Source organism: Triticum dicoccoides, chromosome 4B, assembly GCF_002162155.2.
Source record: "Triticum dicoccoides isolate Atlit2015 ecotype Zavitan chromosome 4B, WEW_v2.0, whole genome shotgun sequence".
In the NCBI taxonomy this organism is placed as follows: Eukaryota; Viridiplantae; Streptophyta; class Magnoliopsida; order Poales; family Poaceae; genus Triticum; species Triticum dicoccoides.
In genome coordinates this window covers 127,629,340-127,640,796 of record NC_041387.1, presented here as the reverse complement: position 1 = coordinate 127,640,796, position 11,457 = coordinate 127,629,340, and the positions used below count along the sequence as shown (strand labels likewise).

Here is an 11,457-nt window from a genome sequence, read left to right as displayed (position 1 = left end):
ATTTGATAGCAGAGTTTTATTTGAAAAAAAATCCATGTAACAAAACTAACCCCCTTTAAATGTCTATAATTTATTAGCGGCATGATTTTATTGTCTATAATGAGATGTATATACACATTCTAATTTGGTAGCAGAAAGTCCCATCCAAAATCATGCCGCTGAAAATACATGTATCTTTTTTAATCCATGTGCGCATTGTAAAAAACATGTTTTAGCTATGAGCATGCACATATCGTAACAAATTTAATCCCCTTTAGTAAAAACATATAGGTTTATTGTCTACAATAAGATATACATGCACAATTTACTTTGGTAGCGTGGAGTCTCATTCAAAACAATGTCACATTGAAAATATGTATTTTTCCAGAATCTTTTGTTTGAGCAAGTACACGGGGTAAGAATTTAGACCCTTCTATAAGAGTACATATCTTCTTGCCTAAGAACATATGTATAATTATGCTATTTTAGAAAGAGTAGTTGTTTCTATCAGCTTTGTTTTTGTGTGTTTGAAAAAAGAGAGTGCTTATGTGCCACTCAGACGCATGTATATTTCAAATCAGTGAAGCAGTTGTGCAGCCAGTTCGGCCCGTGAATCGGGCGACTTGTTTAGCCCTTTTTGCTCAGCACTTATTTATCCCTTCTTCCTCGAGAGCTTTGTTCGGTTAAGAGACAAAACTGCTAAGTAGTACTTATATCATCTCAATAATTGAAGAACAATAACATTTCTCTATATCTGGTACAATAATAACATCATTTATAGTACATTTGGTCAAGCAACCAATTAGCAGAAGAACAATAACATTTCTCTATATCTTGAATTCCACATATGGGATATGGATGGCTTCACTCAAAACAATACATATGCCTTCTATTTATTTGCCTGGCAAATGACCATTAGATGAATCAATCAAATAGGAGGAATTGAGGAGCATTTCAAACCAAAACAAAGGATTGATCCTAACTACTAAAGTGCAGCAGGTTTAAAGCCTCTGAATTATTTTGCTCCTACTCCAACAGGAAAGTGCAGGCCTTCAAGAACCAAAACATTTAAGAGTGGAACTAAAAGAACAGCAGTTCAAATCCTCGTAAGCCATGTTGTTTATATCCTTAAACCCAAAAGGTTCCCTCTTAGCATCTCTGTTGTTCTCTTAGTCCTTATTAGGTGTCAGATTATCCTGAAGAAAAGGCAGTTGATATCATATTATCAGTAAATAAATCCATACTTACCATGTGGATCATGGGGAACGGCGAGATGCCATATTGGGGTTCGCAGCATGAATAGAAGACCAAAAGGCCTGAACACCCTTAAGAAAGACCATGATGGCGTACTAAATATTTCGAAACGCGAAGTTATTTTGTCGTCGAAAGAGAAAAAAAGATGAACAATTAGAAGACATGTAACAAAGAAAACATATGGTAGAAGACGAACTGCATTATTATATAAACAGAAAGAAACAAGTCTGTGGTACATAATTATTATGATAAACACAACTCTTCATTTAAATAGAGAAGCCATGCATTACTACATGCAATCACACAGTTAGGCAAGAAAATAGGCTAGTCACACTCATGTTAAGTGATCGCATGGTATCAATATAGCAGCGATATGTAGAAAGTGTGTCTTAATTATACAAAGTAGATTCAGATACTAATGGTGTACTCACAGCATGGCCATCTGAAGTCCACTCAATGATTTCCCATTTGGTTTTGATGTTCCTAGTTGGATCAAGAGGGTTGTGCTTATGGAAAGAGATAGGCAAGTCTATGTAGTACCTCACATTAATACATGATTTGGTTACATCCATGTCAACACACACTTTTTCACATCAACTACCAATTTAAACGAAAATAGCCAAAAAAACTCAGTAGGAAAACTAACAAAATGCAGACCAAGATTTACTTGGTATTAGAAAAAATCATACAGATTCAATCTTTGCTCAATGAAAACTGAGGAATAACTCTATAACTATTCTAATCTGCACTGATCATTGCATGATATCAATATTCCTCTTTTACAGAACTAAATTTGGACAACCATGTAAGCTCTAAATAGTGTTCTTGATTAAAAGGACAAAAGGATAAACAAATGGAATAAGTCACACATTGTAATTTGGAACAACTGATTCAACTTCTATAATTTGACCCTGCTAACAAATGATTTATTGGATAATTTGGACCGCTGTACAAAATTCAAGAGTGGAACTAATTGCTCAGTTTCTAAATTTTTTACTTGGCACATCCACTGAATGAGGTGAGCTCATTCTCTGAAGCAAATAAAAAATGCTTGGGAAAATGCTCAGAAACAGTAGTAGCAAGTTAAAGATCAAGTTGGAAGAGTAAGGTCTAAATGGCATCTCCCTTTTTCTAAAAGGCAAAAGATCTTACTCGCCTCGTGACTGAATAAGATGTGTAGATGAAGAAACCATGCACATGAAGCTGATCAATACAACTTAAATGAATTCACTAACTTGAAGTAACAATGAAGAAAGAAGAAAGGATTCATAAAATGCAGATTCTCTCTTCTTTGAACATATTACATGACTCGACATCTTCTTGCAGGAAAGGAAAAAAGCAAAGAAGGATAAAATAAGAAAAAAGCCGTGAACAGAGCATCGAGAATCAGTAAAACAATTTTGAAATACAATAATTTCAATATCTTGCAAAATCACAACAAAAAAATTAAGTAGTTATGAACAATTAGAAATGAGCTCAACCGGCATTATAAACCAGACAACACGGTGCAGTGAAGTCGAAATTATATCTTAGATAATGAATGGAAAATAATGCAAAAGAAAGAGAGATCATGGGTTCAATAGACAAATTGGGGAATGTGAAAGTTGCCTCAGATTCGAATTCCGACTCTTGTTAGCGAGCTGATTTCCGAGTTTGCTTCTCAGCATTGAAATAGCATCAGCATTGACAGCCTAAGGGACAACAGAACCAGTATTGTTGATGATAATCAAAAAACAAAGACAGTAAAAAGCTTATCCTAATTTAAGAGGACCAGACATTAGAAAGTGTGTGGATAAACAAAATAGCCACTGAAGGATTCCTGTTTAAATTTATGGCTTGATACAAAAAAATCTTGAAGGGACAGAATCTAAAGGGGTTATCTGCAGAACCCTTCCTACCAAATGCACTTTCACATCACAAAGCTTTGGCAGATTGATTAGTACCATTTATCTTCAGCACAAGGGTAAGATGTGCTCAACAGTACGATCATAAGCCAAATAGACATCTCTAACAATACAGGAAACATATCACTTGGACGAAACACACTGCCCATCAACCATCATAAAGGAGAATGTTGATATTCTACTATAAATCAAACTAACCACATCAATCAGGTAGAAAAATAGATTTTACCCGAGATAATTAATTATTAACAGACAATGGAAGTTAATGTTATGAAAGTTGTGATTATGCAACAATATTTGCAGCGCGTCTTTATGTAGTACCGCACTTTCAATCTTTCACATACATCACCATGGGATGTTGACATAATATGGAGGAAACTTGTCTGCACATAGAACAAAAGTTCACAGAGAATAATCAAGAAACAAACAGAGGATAGGGATATTTATCTTAACAGACAATGAATATATTTGTTCTATGAACAAATGCTTCCTTTCATTCCTTTTTTTCAAAGCAGGTAGCATGCCATCAGCAGCCCAGCACCCTCATGGTGGCATTAGCTGACAAACGTCGGAGATCACCAGGAACTGAAATGCATAGGATGGACCAAATCACAGTAGCAAAAATGTGGTTGTTTTGCGGCATGCCACAACATTACTGAAGCAGACTAAAATTCAGGAGAAAAGACGAGATTAGAAATGATGTAAAGTCAGGTGTCGGATGGAAATGGGAATAAGAAAGTAGTATTTCAGTAGAGGTGTATTGCTATGCACAATATGTTGCAGAATTTGTATGAGTTATCAATTACAAGAAAAGAACATCTAAGTGGAGGCCAGATATATTTATTAACATGACCCTCTACACATGATGCCGCAAAGCTGAGATGTACCAAATAATTCCTGAATCTAATTAGTGTGTCAACATGCTAGAAGAAACTTATAACTCGAGTGCTGACACTCAGATCCATCACTGGATCCTGTAGAGCCTACAAGCACATATGAAAATGCAGTTTCAAGCAAACCAATAAAGTATGTACAAACAGGAAAACATTACAAAAGTACATCAAAATTGTAGCCAATCTCACCTTTACGTTTTTATGCCTAGGTAAGCAATTCTACAGTGAATCTCATGAATGAATAATTATTCAGAAGTCAGCAGGGCTAAACCCCGAGAATCTAAACAAGATGCTCATTACTGAAAGCATAAGAACATAGTGCAGATTTTTTCACATTTTTTATGCCTAGGTAAGCAATTCCACAAAGAAATAAAATAAGATTGGTATTGCTAAAAGCATAATAATATAGTGCAGATTCCTGTCACAAAATATACTGATGCCTAGGTAAGCAATTTTACCAAAAACAGTTGAAGAAAAATTAAGTGGCGTAACCTATGCACTTTATTTCTCTTTCAAAAATTTCTTCTCTACATTTTCTGGATCCAACTATACATGATAAAACTGTAGAAATGACAAATGTTATACGAAAATGAACCACTACCGTCCACGTGTGGTGGCAGCCAGCAGAGAGAGAGAGAGATGGATTGGGTGAACACATAATGGATGCAACAAATGGTTGTGGAATAATAACCTTGATCTTATTCAACTCTTCAGCTAAATTCTGTCTTCTTCCCTTCATCCTCAGATCTGCAAACGTCAAGTACACTTCGAATTGAACAATACCATGCATTGCTTTCAGTTTAAGCTGTCCATATAAGTAAAGCAGCAGGTCAGTCACAAGGACCGAATAAAGAGATACTATGCAACTAATATATAAACGATGAATCATGAAGAGATAGTACAATTTCTCCTCGCACACACAAAAATAAAAAAAATCCTAAAATAACTTAGCTACAGATTATGAAGCAAGTAGGCCCTTAGAGTCACACAATTTTAACATATGCACATGTTAAATGGTATACTCATCACTGTGCAGAGTACATAAATCAAGTATTTTCTGCAGTTCGACAGTCATGAGTGTCATCATGAAATAAGAATTATTCCTTTCATTCTTTTTCCTAAAGCAGGTCTCAAACTGATAAACAAAACGTTTCATAATTTAATAGTTTAGAACCCACCTAAACAGAATAAAAGAAAGAAACCAACAATAGGCCATAAATGCAGTTATAACAAACTAACAACAACAGGCACTAAGGAAACAAACAAAATATTGGACCACTTGGGTTTTTCTATAGAGATATACCAAGGTTGAAGATAGATTTCAGTTCAGGGTGAGTCCCATGAGAACCTTTTCATACTCTACTCGCTTTCTTGTAAATCCATGACCAACAAAAGTGGCTTCCACTTGGGTTTTTCTATAGAGATATACCAAGGTTGAAGATAGATTTCAGTTCAGGGTGAGTCCCATGAGAACCTTTTCATACTCTACTGGCTTTCTTGTAAATCCATGACCAACAAAAGTGGCTTCAGTTAACATTGTCTTCCACTGCTTGGCTGCATAAGGAAAAAAAATTATCAGCTAAATTACTCGGCTAGGTGCAGAAGAAATAGTATATGTATTCACTGCAAATGTTGACTGACAGTTCATAAAAGCAACTTCAAACCAAAAATCATGACCATCGTCTTGCTCTTGCCTGCCCGTTGATGCACTGTTGCAGCTTGCATATCCAGCACCGATGCACGCTTGACAAGGGAATGCAGGCCGATGACAATGGTTGTGGCAGGGGAAACCATCCTATAAGTTCAGGATTCAACTAATGTGCTTGTCTTGCCCTGCAAATATATACATGGTTCGATCTATTTTCAGAAATTAGGATTTCTATTTTTTATGTGATCCACATAGAAACTAAGCACTCACCTAAGCTCAGCTGCTGCTCCAACCCTAGAACATTCAGTAATGCAGTCAAATATCTGCACAAATATAAAGAACAAGAACTTACAACTTCATAGTTTTTATGGACAAAAAGACCCACGTCTAAAGAGAGAATGAGGAGGTTAGCAATCCCAAAATATATAAATAAAGGGGCTTCTAATTGACCACCTGAGTATTTCGGGCTGTGCCGGAATCCATGGGTAGAGCACCAGCTGCAAGTGTCGTTGACCACCCGCTGAGGCCGCCGTCAGCCGCACGACCGCAAGAGTTGCTGTCCACCGCACCACAAGCAAGAGGTGGAGTGCAGCCTCCGGTGCAATGCGCCCGAACCCCAGCTTCGTCGAAGCTCCCGATCCAAGAGCAGATCGAGCAGCGGCCAACCTCCACGTCGCGCCCGTCCTTGCTGGTGCAGGCTGACGCCGGTCATTCTCTCTCCCTCCCTCTCATCTTCCTCTCTCTCTCTCTCTCTCGTAGGGTTTGCGCAGGAGGAGGGCACTGGGGTGTACACTTGCCCTCGGTGTCATAGGCGGAGAAGCCGTCCGCGCCTTGGAACCGAACCCCCAGACCTGGTTCCTGGGGTTCGCAACTCGATGCCGCCACCGGAGCGTCTCCGCCACCGCCGCTCCTCTCGTGGTCCGGCCGACGTAGAGATCAGGAAGGAAGAGGAAGCTAGAAGAGAGAGAGGAGGAGGAGGAGGAGCAGACGAGTGGGTGGCTAGAGGAACAAGCTCGGCTGGGAAGGGTGGGGTGCGGGGGGGAGTGGAGAAGGGAGGTGTGCCGGGCGCGACGGCTGCGGGGATTGGGAGAAAGAGGGCCGGTGTTTGACTGACGCGGCGTGGGAAGGGCATGGGCCGCACGTCGCGCCGCGCAGCGCGGGATGATTTTTATCTCCCGCTGGATGACCCGGTCAATCTGCACGCGGAAGAAAACAAGCCCAGCTACCGTTGTGTGGGATCATTAGCCAACAAGGCCCGTCCATCATAGTTCGCGGGGCGGATTCGTACACATCAGTCCATCCTCTATCCCCCTCTAGCAAATTGCAGACGAGCTCGCCCACTCTGCACGATGCGGAGGGCGCGGCGCGCGCGACGCGGCGCGTGTACACCCAGAAAAGTTTAACCCAGCCAATCGGATCTAGCCCGAGCCCACACGTCATACACTGTCCAGATTTCACCACACGGTCAAAATGACTGTCGGGGGTTGGGTGCGACATATGCCAAAGGATGGCTTATCATGGTGGGGGTGAGTAGAACGTCGCCGGTGCCTGGAAACGGGATAAGGCGTAGACATGCACGCCTGCGAATCTTACCCAGCTTCGGGGCTCTCCGGGGAGATAACACCCCTACTGCTGCTCTGCGGGGTCTCCGCATGGTCACTATGGCAAGGTAACTACAATGGTGCTCCTAGAGCTGTATCGGGAGGCAGGAGAGAGCAAGGCTAGTCCTCTCCTCCCTGGGCTATGTGTCTATCTCTATCAAGATCCGAACCCTTTGCATGGGTGCCCCGGGGGGTTTATATAGGCCTACCCCCGGGGGTACAATGGTAATCCGACTGGGCGTGGGTCCCAGCCGTCTGTCTCTCATGTCGCCGTCCTTCCCGCCGGCTTCTGGGGCCCGCCGACTGGTGGGTCCAGCGGATAGGCCGGACACTGTGCGGCGCTCCTGATGACGCAGGCTTGGTCATTGGGTCGTGGCAACAGTACCGCCGTCTATCAGGCGACCACTGTCGCCACTCCCCATCCAATCTGGTTTATGGCTTGTGGGGCCCTGGAGGGGAGACGGCCGACTCCGGGGAGGCAGACTCCCACAGGGCCGTCTTCGGGCGCTCTGGCCGCCTTTGATTCACTCACTGACAGGTGGCCCCGCGGTCTTCGGGCCATACAGGCCGGCGTCATGGGCACAGTGCGTCGTGTACTGTGGCTAAGGTCAGGGCAGGCATGGCAACAGTGTGGTGCCTCGCCGGAGATCTTCCAGCGATACGGCTCACTGTAGCCATGCCAGCCCCTCGTAGGCAAGGAGGGACGGCCACGTCGTGGCCGTACCCCGCATCGGTCTTCGTGAAGTGTCATGGGCCGACTCCCACAGTCGGCACTCCTGGAGGTCGCTAGCCTGGAGCCGGCTTGCTTTGAAGCCGTCATCTGGGACTCGGCTCCTCCGGAGATCGCTAGCTGGGACTCGGCCTCTTCTGGAGATCGCTAGCTGGGACTCGGCTGGAGGGGCGTGGCCTGCCCCGACGTCTTGAAAGATCCTGGGTCCCGGGTCAGCCTACCCGTGGCCCATTACTCCGACAGTAGTCCCCGAAGCTGGCGAAGCCCTGCGGACGCCGCCTCGTGGGGCTTCGACAGTTTCAAGCTTCCCAGCGCCGACTCTGAGACTCGGCCGTTGTCTTCTTTGGGCCGACTCGCTGAAGTCGGACTTTGTTCAGCGAGGGGCCACTGTTTGAGAGTCGCGGCGGGAAAACAGGCGGCGTATCGGATACGCCTCCCTGCTGCCATCGAGGCGGTCCTATCGCGCGGCGCCACGTGAGGAGGATAGTCTGCCCACCCACCCGAGCGACGGGACGGGCCGCTAGGCGGGGCCCGCCACTACCGCGCCTCGGCTTCCGAGTGGATCCGCTGCGGTCGCGAACGGTTGGCTTCCCCACGTTGTTACTGCGCGCAGTAACTTCGTGGGGTAAATAATGGGCGGCGTGGGGCTTCATGCGCAGTTAATCCCACGCCCGCCCCCTCGGCTCCTCAGCCCGTAGGGCTATAAATAGGCGGGGAGGAGCAGGGCGGCACTGCACGCGCATCCTCTCCGCCGCCCTCCTGCCTACTCTTCTTCCTCTGCCGCGAGCAAAAGCACCTCTCACGCCGGCGATGAGTTCTTCCTCCGCCGCGCCTCCTGCCTCGCGCTCTGGCGTTTGGGACGGCTCGGACGTGGAGGCGGAGCATATCGAGTTCCTCCGCCGGACCCGCCGTCTCCCCAGCGCGGACCTCGTGCACGCCCGTCCTGCACCGGCGGGAGAGATCCGGCCCGCGCCGGAGGAGGGCGAGCGGGTCGTCTTCCGCTCGCACCTTATGCGCGGGCTGGGGCTGCCGGCGAGCGGGTTCTTCCGTTCGTTCCTGGAGTTCCACAATCTTCAGCCGCACCACCTCACTCCAAATGCGGTGGTGCTACTCTCCGCCTTTGCCACGATGTGCGAAGGCTTCCTCGGCGTTCTCCCTACCCTCGAGTTGTGGGGAGAATTCTTCTCTTCAAAGCTCGGCACGCAGGCCGCCGGCACGCCGGCTCAGTGCGGCACCTACATCGTGGTGCGGCGCTCGACGGCCGACAACCCCTTCCCTCTCATCTCGCTGGTGAAATCGGTGAAGATGTGGCAGCGCTCCTACTTCTATGTGAAGAACCTCTCCACCGACAGCGACTGGGTCAATCTGCCGCCCTTCAACCCCGAGCCCCTGACTGGGAGGCTTCCCAGTTGGTCTCACCGGTCCAAGTCGCTGACTCCCTCCGGAGCCGCCGCCGTGGCGCGACTTTGAGTTCTGCTGCAGTCGGAGGGCCTTGTCGGATCCGACCTTCTGGCCGCCTTCGTGGCGCGCCGAGTCCTCCCACTCCAAGGCCGGCCTCACCTCATCTGCCAGATGAGCGGCCGCCACGACCCGAGCCAGCTGTGCACCAAGGAGATGCCCCGCAGGGAGGTGGCAAACTTGGTGAACCACATCGCGCACTGCGAGTTCACGGAGGACTGGCAGTTCGGCAAGGAGCCGTATTCGCGCGACAACCCCCCTCCAGTGGTAAGTCGCATCTTTATGTAGTTTGATCTTCTTTGCAGCCGACTGCGGCTTCTAATCATCATTGGTTCCTTCTGGGCAGAATCCCCTCATGGAGCCCGCAGCCGGCGCCATGAGAGAGCCCCGCGACTACGTCCTAGACCGCGAAGACAGCGACGTCGACGACCCCGACTTGGGGGCGGCGGCGTTGGAGGCCGACGCCGAAGGCGGCGAAGAAGGGGCAGACGGCGGCCTCAGGCCATCGGCCACCTTCGCCGACTGGCCCGATGACGACGCCGACGTGGAAGTCGTCCCACGTCACCAGCCGAGGGCCGGCCCCTCTGGCCAAGGCGGCGCGAAGAGGCGCCACGCCGGGCCGAGCGCGCCCGGCGGCAAGCAGAAGAAGTTCAAGGGGGCGGCCACCGCGACCAAACGGGAGGAGGCGGCCGCGAAGGCCAACCGCTTCTGAAGGGAAGTGAGAAGGTCGCCGTTAGTTTCCGCGTAAGTCTTTTTCGCTCTTTCATTTTCTTCGTTGGATCTTATCCGAGTCTTCTTTGATTTTCCCTCCATTCTTCTCCAGAGCCCCCCTCTCCCTTGAGAGAGTCGCCGCCCCCTTTGTCATGAGGTCGGTAGAGACGTCTGCCAACACCTGGCGGGTCGATCCCGCCGCCGACCTTCGGGAGGTGACGAAACGAAACGCGCGGGAGAAGCGCGACGAGGAGGAGGACGACCGCCTGGAGAAGGCGCAGGCCGAGAAGGTGGCCGCCAATGCCCAGAAGAAGCTGAAGGAGGCCGAAAACGCCGCCGCGACGAAGCGGCGTGCTGAGGAGGTCGCGCGTCGCCGATCGGCGATGCTCGTCCCTCCGTTGTCGTCGGCGCCGCTGGCTCCGGAGTTCACGGGGCAGACCGGAGAGGTCGGCACCGAGAACCCCCTCGTGGAGGAGGGCGGCGAGGCTTCAGGCTCGGACACCCACGCGCCGCCTCCGCCGCCTCCGCCACCATCTGGGAGGCCGCACGGCAAACAGCCGGTGGGCCCGTTGAATCCGCCAATCACGGACGAGGCCGAGGCGCGGCTGCTTCTTCAAGTCGCCGGGCCGACGCGCCGCCGGCTTGAGAGGACGACCTCGGCGCCGCGAGCTCGGGAGACGGGCGCCGCCAGCTCGGCGAGTCTGGATGTCGAGGCCTCCAGTGCCGCGCCCACCGGGTGGTTGCGCGGAGGCGGCACCGTCCCGCTGAACCAGGCCCTCCTGGACGTCCAGGCAAAACTGCGCGCGAAGAGCGACGCCCTCCAAGTCTGCACCAGAGCGCATCTGGCCGTGCGGACATCCGTCCGGGTACGTTTCCTTCTTTTTTGATTCCTATCCTTCTCTGTGGGGGCGCGCCAGCGCACCCACTGGGTGTAGTCCCCGAGTTCCGGGCCGGCTGCTGAGCAGGCGGTTCGGAACTCCCTCTGGCGAGCTCCGAATACTAACTTTTGCCTTTGTCGGCTTTTTGTAGGAATATCACAACCTCCGCGCCACTGCCTTCAACCGCAATGTCGAGGAGCTGAACAAGCGGGCCGCCGACTTGGTGGAAAGCCGGGGTGAGCTCTTTTCTTCCTTCTTCGCGGGGGCGCGCTGGCGCACCCGCGGGCTGTAGTCCCCGAGATTCAGGCCGACTGCTGAGCAGTAGGGCCAGATCTCCCCGGCGATCTAATTTACTGATGACTTTCTTGTCTTCTTTCTTCTTCGCGGGGGCGCGCTGGCGC

General features: G+C 49.0%; 1 long non-coding RNA gene across 4 annotated transcripts; it reads right to left on the bottom strand.

Annotated features, from left to right (window-relative positions):
• Positions 1-703: 703 nt before the first annotated feature.
• On the bottom strand, positions 704-6,799 carry LOC119295425. Of its 4 annotated transcripts, none has more exons than XR_005143974.1 (6): positions 6,132-6,799; positions 5,949-6,001; positions 5,672-5,863; positions 5,334-5,584; positions 1,228-4,835; positions 704-880 (listed from the first exon to the last, which is right to left on the bottom strand). It is a non-coding gene; the product is annotated as an uncharacterized LOC119295425 (long non-coding RNA). The 4 variants fall into 4 exon arrangements; XR_005143975.1 differs by having other exon boundaries at positions 704-3,802; positions 4,722-4,835; XR_005143976.1 differs by having other exon boundaries at positions 704-3,722; positions 4,722-4,835.
• Between the last annotated feature and the right edge of the window lie 4,658 nt (positions 6,800-11,457).